This window comes from Platalea leucorodia (assembly GCF_965183815.1).
Source record: "Platalea leucorodia genome assembly, chromosome: 8".
Classification (NCBI taxonomy): domain Eukaryota; kingdom Metazoa; phylum Chordata; class Aves; order Pelecaniformes; family Threskiornithidae; genus Platalea; species Platalea leucorodia.
In genome coordinates this window covers 19,597,951-19,614,496 of record NC_138830.1, presented here as the reverse complement: position 1 = coordinate 19,614,496, position 16,546 = coordinate 19,597,951, and the positions used below count along the sequence as shown (strand labels likewise).

The window sequence follows — 16,546 nt, the reverse complement described above, 5'->3', positions numbered from 1 at the left end:
GTCAGGGATGAGTGATTAAGAGCGTTCAGGTGGTTTCCCACCAGAGCGGGGCCGGGTGCAGCCACTGCCTGTGCCTGGCCAGCAGACCCGCCACGTCACCCTTGCAAGCACGCGTGCTCCATGGGGAGGGCCAACAGCACGGTCACAGACAGCAGTGACCGCTGGCTGAGCCCGCCGATGACAGAGTGCACCTTGCTCCTGAGGTCACTTCTGCTGAGGGGAGATCAGATAGGCCAGTCAGGGGAGGATCATCCCTCTGGAGTGAGCAGGGTTAAGTTCAGCACCCAAGCTCCACTTTGATCATGCCATTTCCACGGGCAGAGATCACAACTGTGAATTTTGTTAGGCTTTTTCCAATCTTTGTTGGCTACTTTTTTAACCCACTGCTTCCCTGCATAAACATGCGTCCAAGCTCGAGCCTATCGCCTAGCTTTCAGCTCCTTCAAATTTTGCTGGTGTGAGGAAGGGTTACCTCTATTCTCCGCTCTCTAAACTGCCTCTAGTTTAGACCAAGGGATCGACTAAACAATAATTATAATCTGGAAAGTCTTTATTTGCTGTGTGCCTCATGACGTTGGTTTATGGCAGCCTGTGCACAGCATACTCCCACACCAACCCGTGTACGGTTCCCATTATCAGATAAAAAAACTGGCAGCGAACCACATTTTTTTCCCCTTGCCCCCAAACAAAGAATTCTTATGAGACTGAACTCCCTCTTCCTTTAAGCAGCCTCATTTTAAGCCTCACTACTTAAACAAAACACAACACAAAACAACACACTAATATCTTACGGACTACTTCATATGGTAGAGAATTATCTTCTGTTAATTCAGCTCCCTGTCTGAAATGAACATTTTGTTTTCCTGTCTTAGGAAGTCAGGATGCCTAATTGTGTTTGTGTATTGCAGTTCACTCTGCCATACATTACCCTGATTCATTTTGGCAGTGACAAAGTTGAAGAAGTAATTTAAAATTATGATCATATGGAAGCATTGTATTTTACTGCAGCAAAATCAGCACTCCTGTTTCAACTCTCCTGACCTTTCATTTCCTGTGGAGGAGCACAGGAGGTAAAACCTGTTTCTGAAGGCACAGCCTTAAGAGTTCTCATAATTTTGTTTTTGAGTTATTTTCCTTCATAATAAATGAAAACCTATACAGTGTTACACTTAGAGAGACAGCCTTGCAGTACCACAAGAGCACCAAATAGGTATACTAAAGGTGGAGTTAGACTAGAACACTAAGGCTGTTAAATCAGAGAAAGTCAATCTAAACTTATCTTTGTCAACCTTAGAAAACAACAGAGAAGAAACCAAGGAATGCAAATGACGGGCATGAGAAATCTCACTCTTGCTTGCTGAGTAAAGTTTGCTTCGAAAAAGAATATGCAGAAATACTGAAAAAGACAAAATGTGCAAAGATGACAAAGGGAGAATTTGAGCACATTGGACTTGTAATTTATTTCCTTTGAGTTTCATTTCTTGTTTCCTTCTCATTATAGCTATTGAAATATTTTTTAGGGAAGTATTATAACATAATGACAGTTATCTATGTGAATTGTAAGTCATTCATGGCTTAACTCCTCTTTTTAAGAATTGGCCTTAACTATTTTCAGACTAAGCATGTACTTCCTGCAATTTCCCAAAATAACTTCTGGCGATCACTGGAGCTAGAAGAGCTGCTGATTGCTGGAAAGCGACACTTGAAGTGTCTACACAAAGATCAAATACGAATTTATTAGAGAGCACCTATCTCAACATCTATTGCGATGTGATCAATCATTGATTCTTCACTGACAGCCTTCTGGAAGTGGTTTCTACTCTGCACACACAGAGATGTAATAAGCGGCAAAAAACCCACCAAGCAAACAAACAAAAAACACCCCAAAAAGCCATTAAATTCATAGAGATATTGATCACAGCTCTCCTTAAAAGATCTAATCTATTCAGCATCAATTTATATTACTGTTATATATGACAAACATCCTGCTTAAATAACAACATCATTACGAAAATGGACTGACAAACCCACATCATAGTTTTGACAATGTTATTTGCTTAGCAAGGATATGTGATTATTTTACACTGATGGAAGTTTCATTAGGAAACAATTTCACTGCACTGGCAGCTAGCAAGGTGTGTAACAAACACATTGTGTGAAAGAGACTCTGATCCGAACACTAAGTTCATTTTGGATCCCATCAAAAAGAAAGCATGTTCTCTGAGCTGTTAGTCGTCTTGTTTCTTGCTTCTCTTCTGCTAAAGCCAGAATAAGTTTAATAGGTTGCTATGTCTCACGCTGGAAGGTTCCGCCTTTTGAGTAGTGTCGTTGCTTGTGTAATTATGTTCTAAATTGTATTTATTAAATTATGGTTTTTTTAAAACAAAAAGTGAGCTCACTTTTTATTTTGAAGGTCTTACTTCAAGTGAAATCATTCCATGTATCTAGTTAGGAACAAAATTACTCAACCAGGTAAAACCACCCAGTATTCCATTATTTCATTCATTTTCATTTCCATCATTTCCAGATGAAGATACCAGAGAGGACAGAGCCTTTTAAAACCAAAATAATTCTATAATGTGGAAAACCAGTCTTATTTCCAAAAAAAATTTAATGCTACAAGTCCATCTACTCACAGTAAAATTTGAGAGGCTGTAGTTTCAGGATCCACTGCCTTCAGTGGCAATTTCAAGTTAAGGATTTCACACTTTCCCCTATTCTTGGGTCATTTAAGTCCAAGTCAATTCAGTGGTACTGCTCACAGTACGTCTCCAGAAAGTTTTGCTGGCATGTTGTGGTAGTGCAGTGGCAGCAGCTGTGTAGAGGGCAAGGTTTCACTAAGCCAGCACTGTCCCCAAAGTCAGCATACAGCAGCCAAAGAACATTCAGGTGCTAAAAGTGCCTCACAGAAAAGAGGAAAGCAAAGAAAAATAGTTTCAGGAAGGCATGAGGAGCTAACCAGTAAGGTGAAGAGATGAGGAGCTCAACAATAAGAAGCTCCCTCCTTGAAGGGTCCATGGGAAGAGGTATTAAGAGGAGGAAGACGACTAGCTCACTGTGACTAAAAGAGGCTTCTGTTTTAACAGGCCACAAAGTCAAGACGTTGGTGGAGAAAAGCATCGTATCTTAAAGGAAGCTTTGAAGATCTTCATTTCATATTGCTCCTAGCTCTCACAATGAAACTGCTGGAAAAATGAACACAGACACCCCAAAGCACTTATACATGTGTATAGACCCATTCTTAATTTAAGGACATACTTGCTTTAAGCTTCTGTGTTTAGTTTATAGGCTTTGTTTAGTAAAGATCACTTCAGTCAATCTTCAGCAGGCATTGCACTGGTCTTCCTGAATAGCAGTGGTCTCCTGAGTCAGGGTCAAGTGCGACTTCCATTAATAGATTATAAAGAAGCTTTTAGAGAAGAACTGCAGACCTGGCTTAAAACGCTTATCTTCTGGTGAGAACACCTTGACTGTGCAACAGTTATAACGAAACTCAAGACTGGAAGGGACTGCTGGTCTAAACACAGAACAAAACCTTCCAGCAACCAAGTTTTCTGACTGAGCAAGATGGTTTTAAAAAGAACAGAGGAAGCATTGCAGTGGACACTGAAATCTGGAGAGATAAGAAGGGTTGGATAGTACTACTGTTCTGCAACAACAAAGTTTACGTATTTTCTTTACAAGTATTTCTATGTTGCCCAACACTGCAGGATTTAGAGTAATTCTTATTCTTTACTTAATCCTCCTAACAACTTGGTGAAGAAGGTAAAAATCATTTTCATTTTGCATACACAAAACTAAGCAATAATATTAAATGATTTCTCCACATTCATACAATGTGTTGGAAGAGGTAAGAGAAACATCTCATGGTTAGCTCTAATTTTAAAAATAACACAGCAAGCAGAGTCTCTTGATCTTTCACATACACGTGTCACGTTCAGACCCTTCTCCTTATCTTTCACCTCAGATGACAACCCTCGGGATTAGCCACAGGACTGGGAGATTGGTGATGAGCCAACAGATTACCAGGCCACTCCACACAGAGAAAGCCTGACAAGGCAGAAGCCCAGGCAAATTGTTCCCCGGCAGATTTCGGAAAGAGAAGTTCAGCTTACCTTTTCCTGTGGGATCCCGCTGAGGTAGCACCGATGCTGTGGATGAAGGAGGTGGACTGCATGACTAAAGGAAGCTGGCAAGAACTGCACCAGCAGGCTGCATTACAGCAGTCACAGATGCACTGTGAAGAAGCTGAAATTAATGCAAAACGTGCTACTGATAAAGGCATACCGATGGTATGAGCTAGATTATTCTGCCATGCAGCTGAGGAAAGCCAGATGTTGTGGTAAAATGGCAGGCTGGGCAGGACAGCAATGACTTCCTCCTCTGAGGAGGTACCAGCAGGCAGACTCAGTGCACAGGGCCTTCAGGCTGCTCTGGAGAAAAGATAATCAAATTCTAGTTATTGAAACTGCAGGAGTATCTAAAGGTTGTTAGAGGACACCCTTCTTTCTCTGAAGTTAGTCATATCCATATTTAAAGGCCAAATAACCCCTTTTTGGCCCTCCACGGGCTCAATCCCCATTTTGGATTGAGACTGCGACCACAGGAACTGGACACTCACCTTATTTCCATCAGCCTTTTAAAAACAAAAGACAACAACCTGTTCTTGATTTCAGAAGATACGGCCTGAGGAAAAAAACAATGATGACTTCGCCTTGCACCCACCTCAGCTGACTGCAGAGAGAATCAGCATACGTGAGAAATTTCGTTGTTCTCAAACTCTTGCCTTAATCAAATTTCCAAACGTCAGTTTAAAGAAAAATGAAATGCTGTTCTAAATTCGGCAGCTGAAGGTGAAACAGTAAATTGATAAATGGCTATAATTATAATTTCGTCTTTCAGCTAATGTTCAAAAAAGTGGAAAAACAGAGCACTACCACTGCAGTGAGGAAACCTAACAGGGCAGTACCACTGTCCCCAATAAACTGAGGAAAAAATCCCTGACATTTCAACTTTATTGTATTTTATTGACAACAAATAACTCATGGCGTAACTGACATTTTATTCAGTCTAATTAATAATTAGTTAGTAAAACAAAAACCCCCAAACAAACAAGAGAAGGAGAGACAGGAGCTATCGCTTCCCAGTGGAACAGGAGGGCCCCTCAGAAAGTTCCCCCGCCCGGGCCCTCTGCAGCACGGCTATGGGCAGCGGGAGGGACCTTCAGCCCTGCTTCCACACCAGGAAGGTCCAGTCATGACAAACAGCCAGACCACGCCAGACTGATTTTGAAATTAAAAGTACAGAAGAAAGGCGGAGATTGCGGCTGCCGCATACAATACACTCCAACACCACAAGCCTTTGGATAGTCGAGACAGGAACAGAGCTGTAAGGCAGAACTTTTCCTTTTCAAAAATTACTGGCAAAAATATCAAAGACATTATCTGGCATTTTTAATTTTTTATCAATTCCATAGCAGCATTGCTGCTTTAATGTTTTTTCCTTGCAACACCGTACCCTGTACAAACATAGTAGGTGAGTTCTCCAGTCAGGTCTCTTCCCTCTAAATAACCAGTGCTTCAATTGCTATAGGTAGAAGCAGGGCCCAAGAGCAGTTGAAAAAGCATAACCATTTTTTTCAAGCCATGACACAGAATAACTCCTCTTCCTGTTGTTCTGATTCAATATAGTTTATCTGCCTACAGATAACATGATTTCTCTGAGATGTATTCAATTGGTTTAATCTACAGAAGGCATATAGGTTTTATTTTATTCTCCTACTGTCCATCTCCAAATATAACTGCCAAGTATCCTAATACAGCAGAAATGGGAGTTTTGGGGATCCTTGCAGCCAGAGGGATACCCAACAAATAGAGCCTTTCTAGAGGTTGTGCAGTGTTAGGGGGATTTCCCAGCAGTTACTTTTCATGGCCCTTGGGTAATGCAAATTACCAATTTTCAAACCATTTAACAATTCAGATCATGAGTTCAGAATGGCACAGAACCTTTTACAGAAAACACGTTCCCAGCGAGCTTTGCGAGGCACGAGGAGTTCGAGTTCCCCCTCCCTCCCTCCGAGAGGCCTCGCACCCAGCTTTACTCTTACAGTACAGATGCAGAGTTCTTGGGTTGTTTTTTGTAACATCTGAGCCTGCCCATTGCAGGCATACACTAACGTTTGATTATCCCATTACTGCTAGTCCAAATGTAGAATGCAAAACTTCCAAGCTGACAGTATTAAATACAGAAGTTAGAATAACACCTGCTTTCTCAAGTAGTCACTGATTAGCCTCCACCTTTTCCTCTTATATATAAATGTTCTTTCAGAACATACACTTGGGAAGAAGTAATGATGACAGATCACGGTCCTCTCCATCTCAGATTCCTCATTTCATCTTTTTTGAGAATAGTATCACCTTAGAGGTACAAAGACAAAAAAGAGCGAGCTTTTCTACAAACTGAAAGCCCTGAATTTTTTTCGACTTCCACTCTTTTCCATTCTCCATCCTACAGCCTGAAGAATTTCATATGGGCATCCGATAAGTTCACAAGCAACTTATTTATGGTATCATCCAAATCACAGCTTAATGAAATTACTAATAAGCAGGTAATTACAAGGTCAACTGGACAAGGGGGAATACCATCATTTTACACCAGTGAACTAGCCTCAAGGCTTGCAGGCTGAAAAAAAGCAAAAAACCGTCGGCTGCACCCAAAGACGGGTTGGAGGTCACACAAGAGATAGGCAAAAGATTCGCCCTAACTTCATTATTTTCAGTATTGCTTCTTTAAACTAAACTAGCTTAGGTGAATTAAGTTGCAGAACAAAGCACTCAAGCATTTATCCAGACTGATTCAATTAACAGTTGACATGTACTTAAGCTGCTACCAAGTACTAGCTTCAGCTAATCATTTCAAAAGCAAATGTGAAGGCTGTTCATATTGCTGCATTAATCTGTTGCTGCAGAGTAGAGTTATGTAACTGAAATAAGGCACATGCCAAGTTGCTAAGACCCATTTAAGCACATACTACTCATTACACAGCCCTTGAATGTAATAGAGGGCATGAATAATAGCTTCAGCTAAAAGTCAGCTGGTAGCAAGATGGACACGGATGCTTGGTTCTTAAATATGCAGAAAGTATGGCTACAGCACTAGAATATGCTTATAAACATGGCCTGAGTTTCCTTTTGCTTCCTGAATTTGTACTTCGGCTGGAATAAAACTTAATGAACACTATAGGAGACATATGACATTTTAAAGACTAATTAAAGAGGTTAATATCAAAGACTAGAAGGACGAAAATTTATTTGGAGTTCCACAACATACATGCCAACTCAGCATCAAATTGAGCTTGAACACAGCAATCCTTGCAAAAACCCAAGTGTACAAGTGTTGCTTGTGCTCCCGGAGACTGCTTCAAATGGTTTTTCCAACACCATTCATTTTCAAACAATAGCACTAATAAATGCATTCAGTACAGAGTTTTTGAAAACTGAAGCTGTCCCAGTAATGGAGCCAGAAAGGAACTAAAATAATAACCAGAAACTTCCACTTGAAAAACATTCAAAGCAAAATAAACTCTGGAGCATCTGAGTTTTACCAGCCGATATAGCACTGATTCCACTTGCTCATTTTCAAACTTAAAGAATTCATAAAAGGATAAGATAGTATAGTACCATATTTTTGAGGCATTTATGCTTTAATTTAAAAGGGTTCAGTTCATAATGGTCTATTTATTAAAGTTTGCAATTTATAAGAATAAAAATCTATGCAAGAAAAGAATCAAGAATTTCAAGTTTGGCTATGAATGCATTTTGCTTCAAAAGCCTTTTTAAAACATTTGCTAAACAGGCGTGTTTAATTTTACTAGGAAAAAAATAATGATTAACATAAAAACAATGCACGTTGACATCATTAACAAGCTGTTTCTCTGGCCGTACATTACGGTTAACACGAATGGAAACCCACCAGATCAGCGCTATCCTCCCCGCACCATTCCCCTCCGTAATGACCATTGCCAAATCCTACAATTTTTAAAATGTATATTTTATGAACAGAATTTGCACATAGATGCATCACTGTGAAATATTTCTACCAGGATTAAATGTACTCACTAATGCCTTTTAAAACTTAACAGTAGCTTCCAGTACCTACAAACCTGTTATTTCAGTAATTGCTAGAACATGCAAATTATCTGAAACAATGCAAAGCACAATGGCCATAAAATACTGTTCTATCCAAGGCACTTTAACGTCAACACAGGCTAATATTTAGCAACCAAATCAACACAGTGAACATTTATGTTAATTCATGAAGCTGGAGAAGGCTGTGGGCAAAGGGGTTGGGAGTGAGTTGTTTTTATGTTTTTACTTCAGAACATATGCAAGTTTTCACTGCAACTAAATGCCATTAAAAAAACAAAATGAAACAAAAAAGAAGGCTCTTGAGATAAAATGAAAATGGGTAACTTACAAATTTAAATACTGGTCTGATGCATGTGGCTTTCTTTTTAAAGCAAGTGCTGCCTTCTCAGATATTAATGGCTCTTTGGAAAAACACACACCAATGCTCATCAAGAGTAATAGGCAAGCTACTGTGGACTGACTTGCCCCTTCCTACATAAAAAAGCAGCAAAGCCTCGTATCTTTTACTGATTGGTATCAGCCTCTTTGGGAGGAGACGGTTCTGTCAGCAAAGGCCAAGATTTCCAAAGGCAGCACCCTGGGTAGTCGCAGGTCCTTCTCCGCCTGCAGCCGCACCATGCAAGAACATCCTCAAATCTGCCAGCATCACCACTCATGCAATTGTTCCCAGTGATCTGGAATTATTTAAGTACTCCTAAGCTGCAAGTCCTTTCTTAAGTGAATATTTTGACTTGATGGGGTCAAAGTGGTTATATATGTGCAATAATACCAGCAGATCTAAGGGAATGGTAAGCCTCCAGCAAAAGGAGAGGTGAAAAATAGCTGTGCAATGGCCCCTTCATCTGTACTTCAGTCAGAAGAGGACACTGCATTAACCACAGCCTAACCTAACATCTCAGGGGAAAGAAACGCCTTCTTTGAGGGTTTGACAGCCTTCCTGCAGGGAGAGCTGGTGCTTTGAGTGCCTGCCTTTTCCTGATAACAAGAATTCTGTCGAACATGCACTGGTCCATGGAGTTGCTTCACAGAAGCAGGAGGAGGGACCAATAGGGACCTGACATGGCTTCAAGTGCAATTATCACTTCAACGTTTTACTTGGAAATCCATGATGTCAGTATTTTTCCAGTCCCCAAAAGAATTAAGGCTCTGCAAATGCTATGCACAAAAGAATTTCTATCTGCATAGAACCAGAGTGGAGCACAGGAGAGTCGCAGAAGAATTCTTCCTCGTCCTTCCTCTTGCACTGATTTCCAGACAATCATCTGGGCCGTTCTTTTTAAATTTTATGCTGAAGTCTTCCTATGGCTTCCAGTGATTTCACTTGCTCTGAACTCTTCCACTGACTTAAGTGGAAGGAGGGCTGTATCCTGAAGATTCTCCAGAAAACTGAAAAAAGAGCTTTAGTGAAATAATTCAAGGAAGCATACTCCCTACTACACCTAATTACACTTGACTTTATTCTTAAGCTATGGTGATCCACAGCCATTCTCAATTACACACAATGGAAATATCAAAGAAACCTGGTGGGACAATTTGAGATATTTGAGACAGCTTACCAAGAAAACAAAAAACCCCAACAAACACTACAGCAGATAAAACAGTATCTAGTTTATTACATATAGAAAGAGATTTCCAGAATTTACAAACACCCACATTTTCATTCCGGGGAAAGAGTCAATTTGAAAAGTTCACCCTTTTTTGTTTTCATTTTGTTTTGTGGTTTTCTGTTGGTTGTGGTTTGTTTTTTTTTTTTTTTACAATATATACAATGGAAGACTTTGATTTCTTTTTTCTGATATTTTTTTGTCAGTACCTGTGCAATTGATGAATTCAAGTTGACACTTGTAAATACCATGTACAGTAATGTTTGTCTTCATTGTAGTTAATACAGACTATTATTTTACAAGGAGTACAAAATTATTTTTCTTTTGGAAAGAACTCAACTCAACATCAGGGTTATCTTACAACTGATAGTATCAGTAAATATGACTGTACAATCAAGGCCCAGGGACCAATGACTCATATTATATTATTTTCTGAATTACAATCTTAAAACAAGAATAGTACCCTACTCTATTCTTAGAAGCCTTGTTTTAAGCAGGTTTCCCACTCTGTTTACAACAGAATATAGTATACCTCAGTTCCACATCAAAAAAGATGTGCTGTAGGAAAAAGTTACATTTTAATTAAAAAAGTACATGTATAAATCAAAACCTATGTTAAATATTTAATACTCTTCAACCAACATTAAGTTTTGTATGTAATAATTTACAATGATGATTTGTCATACAGGTTTTCAGCAGCAAATGAAGTTGTGTAAATGTGCTAGTAAAATACCCATTCTCACCATGACATAGTGGTGGGCACATCAGTTCATTGTGGCCAGCTAAGTCCTTACGGTAGAGGATGAAATAAGAGAGACTCATTGTCCAGGTGTCACAGTGCTTCTGCTTGGCACAACACAGGATGTGCAGCTCAGTCAACTAACTCCTGAGGTTTGTGTAAAGTAAACAAACTGAACTGGATGCATCGTACCCATTTACAGAGGAAGAGGAGGAGGAGGAGGAAGTGAGGTCCTAGTTGTGATAGCATGAAACATTTATAGTCTTGATACCCATGAGTTAAAAGAAGGATTTGCTGAGGTTGTATAGGTCATCATTCTGAAATTGAAAGAGAAAGAAAATTAGCATCATGGGCACTTTAAAAGCCTTTCTGTAATTATAACCCTCCCCCCCTTTTTTTTTTTTATTTCTTTAAAAGAGTTATCATCCAAACTGAAAATGTTAGCACCTTGAAAAATTATGGCATACACAGTTGAACTGTACTCAAGCATCTGAATCCCAAAAGCATTTAAACCAGATGTTGGCAATAACCTTCAAAGCAGTCAGAAATACATTTAAAACTTGCATGAGATTCACCTAAGCAGAAACAATTGAAGTGTCCATACTGATTAACTCTGACAAGCTCCTGTGACAAGAGAAAGGAAAGCTCAAACCATTAGCCTGCTGTTGGTGTTTTTACCCACTATAAGAAAGATTCGTTAGATACCAGGCCTCCTTGTAGGGCTTCCTGGTCACCTGCAAATGCCATGGCTGCATGAGAAGGATGACCAAGGAGTAGAGCATTAGGGGTGCAGCGTTACCATTCCCTACTGACATACAAGTTACAAAAAAAATTGCATCCAGAAAATCCTGTTAAAGTCCATAAATTTATCTACATTCTGCTTCTCTCTCTGAGAGGACTGGGTGAATAACAAGGTCCAGCAACCTTAATAACACACAGCACAGGTTTACTGGGGAATGAATGTCAGAAGCTGCCTTTGACCCCGTCCCACCAGTCCTCCTCATCTCTTGGCTCCAGCCTCCCTGATCTAGCACACAGTGCAACTGTCTCTGTCAGCAAGTCCTCTCGACTCTGCTTTTCAGTTGATTTTACACAGGCAGGTCATCAGTACAAGGGCTCTGATCACAAGCGACGTAGTGCACGGTGGGGTGCTCTCAGTGCCGATCCGCCTCGTGTCCTGCCGGCCATCCCGCGGCAGATGCTTCGGCCCCCAGCGGGGAGTGGTGTCCCTGCTGGAGCATGCAGGGCTGAGGTCGCCCGCCGGGGAGCCATGGGGTGCCTCCCGCTGCACCCAAGGCCCTGCTGCCATGGCTGGCCACACGCAGGCACAGCACACACCTCCCACCAGCCGCCGGTGTCAGCCCCGCTGCCCGTGGGGCAGCTGCGCTAGCGTGCAGTCCCCGAGCCGCTGCAGACCACAGCCCCATCCTCCTCTTTGCGCTACAGTCGCATGCAGACATACCCACTGGAGACTGAAAAACGCACCAGTGAAATGAATACTATTTTTGTTTTAACTGGGGTTAGAGGACTACCATCATTTACATTTCAGGAGTTTCGCCTAAAATCTGATGAAGCAAGACTTAGATTTTACATAAAAGTGTGTCTATTTCTATATTCGATATTAACTATGCTCCTGAAAAGATAGGTAAACAGTACATTTTCCTCAGTACAAATAAAGGCTTCCCATAGACACGGTGAAGTAAAAAAAACTGAAAAGACCTCCTGTCCTATATTCTTTAATTGCCCAAGAAACAGAATTTACTTTGTGTGGTCCTTCAAGTGAAAGGAAAGTCTATCCCTGCAAATGATGTGTGGTATGCTGTGAAAACTCCCTGGAGAATTATCTCACAGATCTCTTATTTACTTTCAACTTTCTTCTGCACTCACATTGCAATCTACTGGAATGTTCCTACCCAAATATCTATATACAGCTTCACATAGCTTTGCAGCTTTCAACTACGTTAGACCTAAAATTAGCCAGTAATGCCATACTTTATTAATAAAGACAAGTGACAAAGGAGAAATGGCTTCATTTAAATGGAGGAGCAAAGTGTGCATGATTTGCGTGCTTCAAATCTGAGGTGGGTGTTTCAGACCCAGCTCCGGTCCAGCAGGGCCAGAGGAACGGCTGGGCGCCCACCAGCAGGGCCCCACAGCCTGACCTGCCCTGCATGTACAGGGCAAGCGGAAGGAAGGCAAGTAACAGCTTTTCTACATCGCTAGACCTTATTCTGCTAAGAGATTTCAAGTACATAAATAATAATTTGCATTATCAGGGCCAAGTATTACACCTCTTCACTAGTATTCAGGTGATCTAACTCAAATACATCATGTATTGAACAAAATGGCCTGTTCAATCCAGTTCCTCACCAATTCAACTAACATGGCCAAGAAGTCATCACCACCGCTACTAGCAGGCATTCATTCCTGAACACAAAAGTCAGAAGAGCAAAGGAAGAAAGAGAGTTAACAAGTCTATCTGAAAAACAAAACACTTCCTAGAGGAATTCACTATGAAAACAATACTAAGGAAACCCACAGTTACAGAAACCCAGACGCTCACATATTAAAGCCCTGCGCATGCATGAAAAGAGTGAAAAACACAGCAGGCTGAAACATCTAAGAGTTTGAGACTTGGGATGAAGAGCCAGAATCATGTAGGACACGAACTGGTACAGGCTGCATTTCATACAGACTTCAGCTGCAGGTAGGACAGGATGCAGGGGCACGGAGCAGTTTGAAGCTTGTAATTACACCTCCAGGATATTCAGCAGCACAACATGGAAATCTGTTCTGTCACCCTTTGATAAAAATATATCGGTAGCTTTTGTTTTCTTCTAATTTTGTGAAGGTAAACTGCCTGAAATTATTGATTGCAATTATTTGTTTTCACATCCCCAATTCCTCTGACAAATCTCTTTCCACAAAACAAAAGTTGTGTAACTGAGAATAACAACCCCTGCTACTATTACAGGACAGCAGTGCCTGTTCTGTCTGAATGCACAAAGATGCCTAGAAAACAGCCATTCTGAGAGCAAAGCTGCTCCTCCAGGTCACAGTCAACCTGTAAGGCCTTGGATCCAGGGAATTCTTGTTTGTGCTTAACTTATAGCCAAAAGTCCCATCCTCAGTTTTAGCATACAAATGTTTTTTCCTGGACTTAAAAGAATATTTCTTAAATTTTTGACAAAACAATCTGAATCTCCTCTCTCCTCAGTGAACTATTACAGTATGTTTCAAGGTGGAAGTACCTTATTTGGAATTGAAGTCATCAGCTGGATACCTCATTGTTTCTTATCAACAGCCATCAGCATTTCCTTAACAACATATAAAAACAGTGCAGAAGAAAAGTGTTTCAATAGAGAGTGTTAGGACTGCAGCGAGCTGAGGTAAGGATCGTTAAAACTACTGACATCACTGTTGGCAACCAGAGAAAAGGGAAAACCTGTGTTTAATCTATTTCCTATTCGCCACAAGTTTCAGCTGGAGTCCCCAATAATGCAGTTTGTGGTTGACTTTATGGAAAAAATTAGTGATGCAAGAAAAATGTACTGAAACAAACAAGCCTCTTTAAAAGTTACTACAAGGTACCTTTGACAAGTAGTCTCTGCTCAACATCTGTTACAACACACATGCAGATAACACTCACGCATGTTCCAGCTGGCAACGCTTTCTTCTCAAATCTGTTAGTCCAGGCTGGATACGACACAGCTAGCTGTAGTTCCTATCACAGCTGAAGTCCCATTCTTAAATCCAACAACTAAAAATAAGTTGATACTTCATTTTATTTCCATTATCGGGGAGCTGGAGAAGGAGAGGATGTACTTAAAATTTGAACTTTCTAAGAGCAGAGTGTCTAGACAATTTAATAATATATCTTTCCTGAAGTTAACAGAATTTTCATACATAAAATAGACGTGTTGTTAAAATACACTTAACGTGTAATCCTTACTCCTTCCTTACAATCCATTCTCTTTGAAAAGTAACCAAGGAGGAACAAATATATCAAAAGAAACGGAAGTGAAAACTCAAGCGATCTTCAAGCAAAGGACTTTCCAGTCACCAATTTAAGCTGCTATTTGCTGTTAAGGGCCAGTAATGTGTCTTCTCCCTGTAACACCAATAGAAATGCCCTTCCAAAGGGTCATTTCATTTCAAAACAAGTAAAATAATGCGGAGTTGCTGCTGAAGCTCCGCGATCTTTTCAGCAAATAAAGGCAACTACTTTGTCACTGATTAATATGCCAGGACAAAATGCAGCTCCCGAACACCAGACCTGCTCAGCACACTGACACTTTTCCCATGTTAGCTGGACATCTGTTTAGGAAACAACTCTACAGGTAACAGAGCCAGGTCAATGAAAAGATGACTCCTGACTGAAGAAACTGCAGATTTTTCTAGATCTACCGAAGGAGGACCATTTCCCAACTCTGCCATCAACCTTGCTAAACCGAACATATTCTCCAAAACTGTACCTATCTCGCCAGCATCTCATTTGAAGCAATGAACAACAAGGATTGGTTGAAGACTCCCCATCAAAGTTACTAGTTATAAATAAAAGGTTTTAAAAGTAAATGCATTTGTTGTTTACTTTAGGATCATATAGAGTATCCTATTCTGTGTAGATTAAACAGTGATTTATCGCATAATGAACGCATCTACCTAGCAAAAAATAAAAAGCTCAGGAACAAAAGCTCAAAATAAAAAAATAGCCGTTATGGAAATACACCAGCGGACTCGTGCAGCATTTTGCAAGTCGAGGTCTGCATGCAGCCTGGGCACCCTTCGTCTGGGCAGGTATAACCAAGTGTCTTTAGAAATCTGACACAAAGTAAACACATTAAGTAGTTCTGAAAAGCTCATTTACAGCTCTTGTCTTGGTGACATTTGCATGAGTCATCACCTAATTATAATGAAACGGTCCACACCTACTTAAAAGCTGAATTTATGCACGTTTTTGTGTTCACCATACTGATGATCACAAGTAGCGTCTGTTTACATTTTTCTTGGCATTACTAACGCGCGCACAGATATGGGAAGTATCCCATTCGGATAAATTAAAAACATCAACCAAAATTTAAACTAGCTCAAATAACTTCCTTTCAAAGAGATGCAAATACATTGTACAGTTTCCCAATCTCACATGGACCGTTGAATGAGTAAAGGAATGCAAGAAGAAACAATGGTTGCTCTAGTATGTTAATTGCAGCCTGAGTACTAACAAAAGGAATTCAAAATAGAACTAAACAAGGTAATTACAACATTGCCATTTAACTTGTCAGGCTATAATCTACATTTAATAAGCCTAGATAAGCTTTTCTTCATTGTACCCCAAAATACCTATTTCAGATTTCTTGTGAATGTCATAAGTGGGGAATTACTGATGATTTGGTTTCACCAAGTCCTTTCCTATCAGGCTGCGTAACTGGATTTGGTGTTTACATGCCCTCTTTCTTCTTCATCTAGGTAATCATTCACTGATGGAGGAACCTCAGGACCAGTAAGAGACGGTACAGTCTTTCTGCTATGAGTTCAGGCAAAATTCACTCCCTTAATGTATAGCATTGAAAAAAAGTCATCCTCATCACAGAGGAATATCTTCCTCTTTTCCCCAGAAAGAGAAGGGAGGGGAACCTAAGAGACTTTTAAAATAAGATGGTGAGCAGCACCAGAATTTCAGAACCCGTTTCCTGGGGTTTAAGTACAGTGGGAAAACACAAACTAAACCACACACATTCTTTGGATGAGCTTCTGCCCAGCAAAGAATTCATATGTTTGATTTCAACTTCACAGCATGTCAACCTGATTTAAACTCACTCAAGACAAAACTAAACCCATCACTGAGGTCAGCAAGAAAGGCTGCTGCCACAGACAGCAAGCCAAGGACGGCCTGCCCCGAGCACCCAGCACAGGGGAGTGACACCGCTGGAGGTCAAATTTGCCCATTTCCACCTCTAAAGAGGAGGAAAAGAGCCAGCTCTCCGCAATGGTATATAAAGATACTGGAAAAAGTAATTCACCAAGTTTGTATGTAGAAAAATTATTTAAGGGATCTC

General features: G+C 40.4%; 1 protein-coding gene across 1 annotated transcript in view; it reads right to left on the bottom strand.

Moving 5' to 3' along the window:
* Positions 1-9,713: 9,713 nt before the first annotated feature.
* Positions 9,714-16,546, bottom strand: part of IRS1 (insulin receptor substrate 1) — a gene marked incomplete at its 5' end in the record, with an annotated part of 54,959 nt that continues 48,126 nt past the window's right edge. The window contains one exon of the mRNA XM_082320899.1: positions 9,714-10,807. The remainder of the gene's footprint in view (positions 10,808-16,546) is intronic.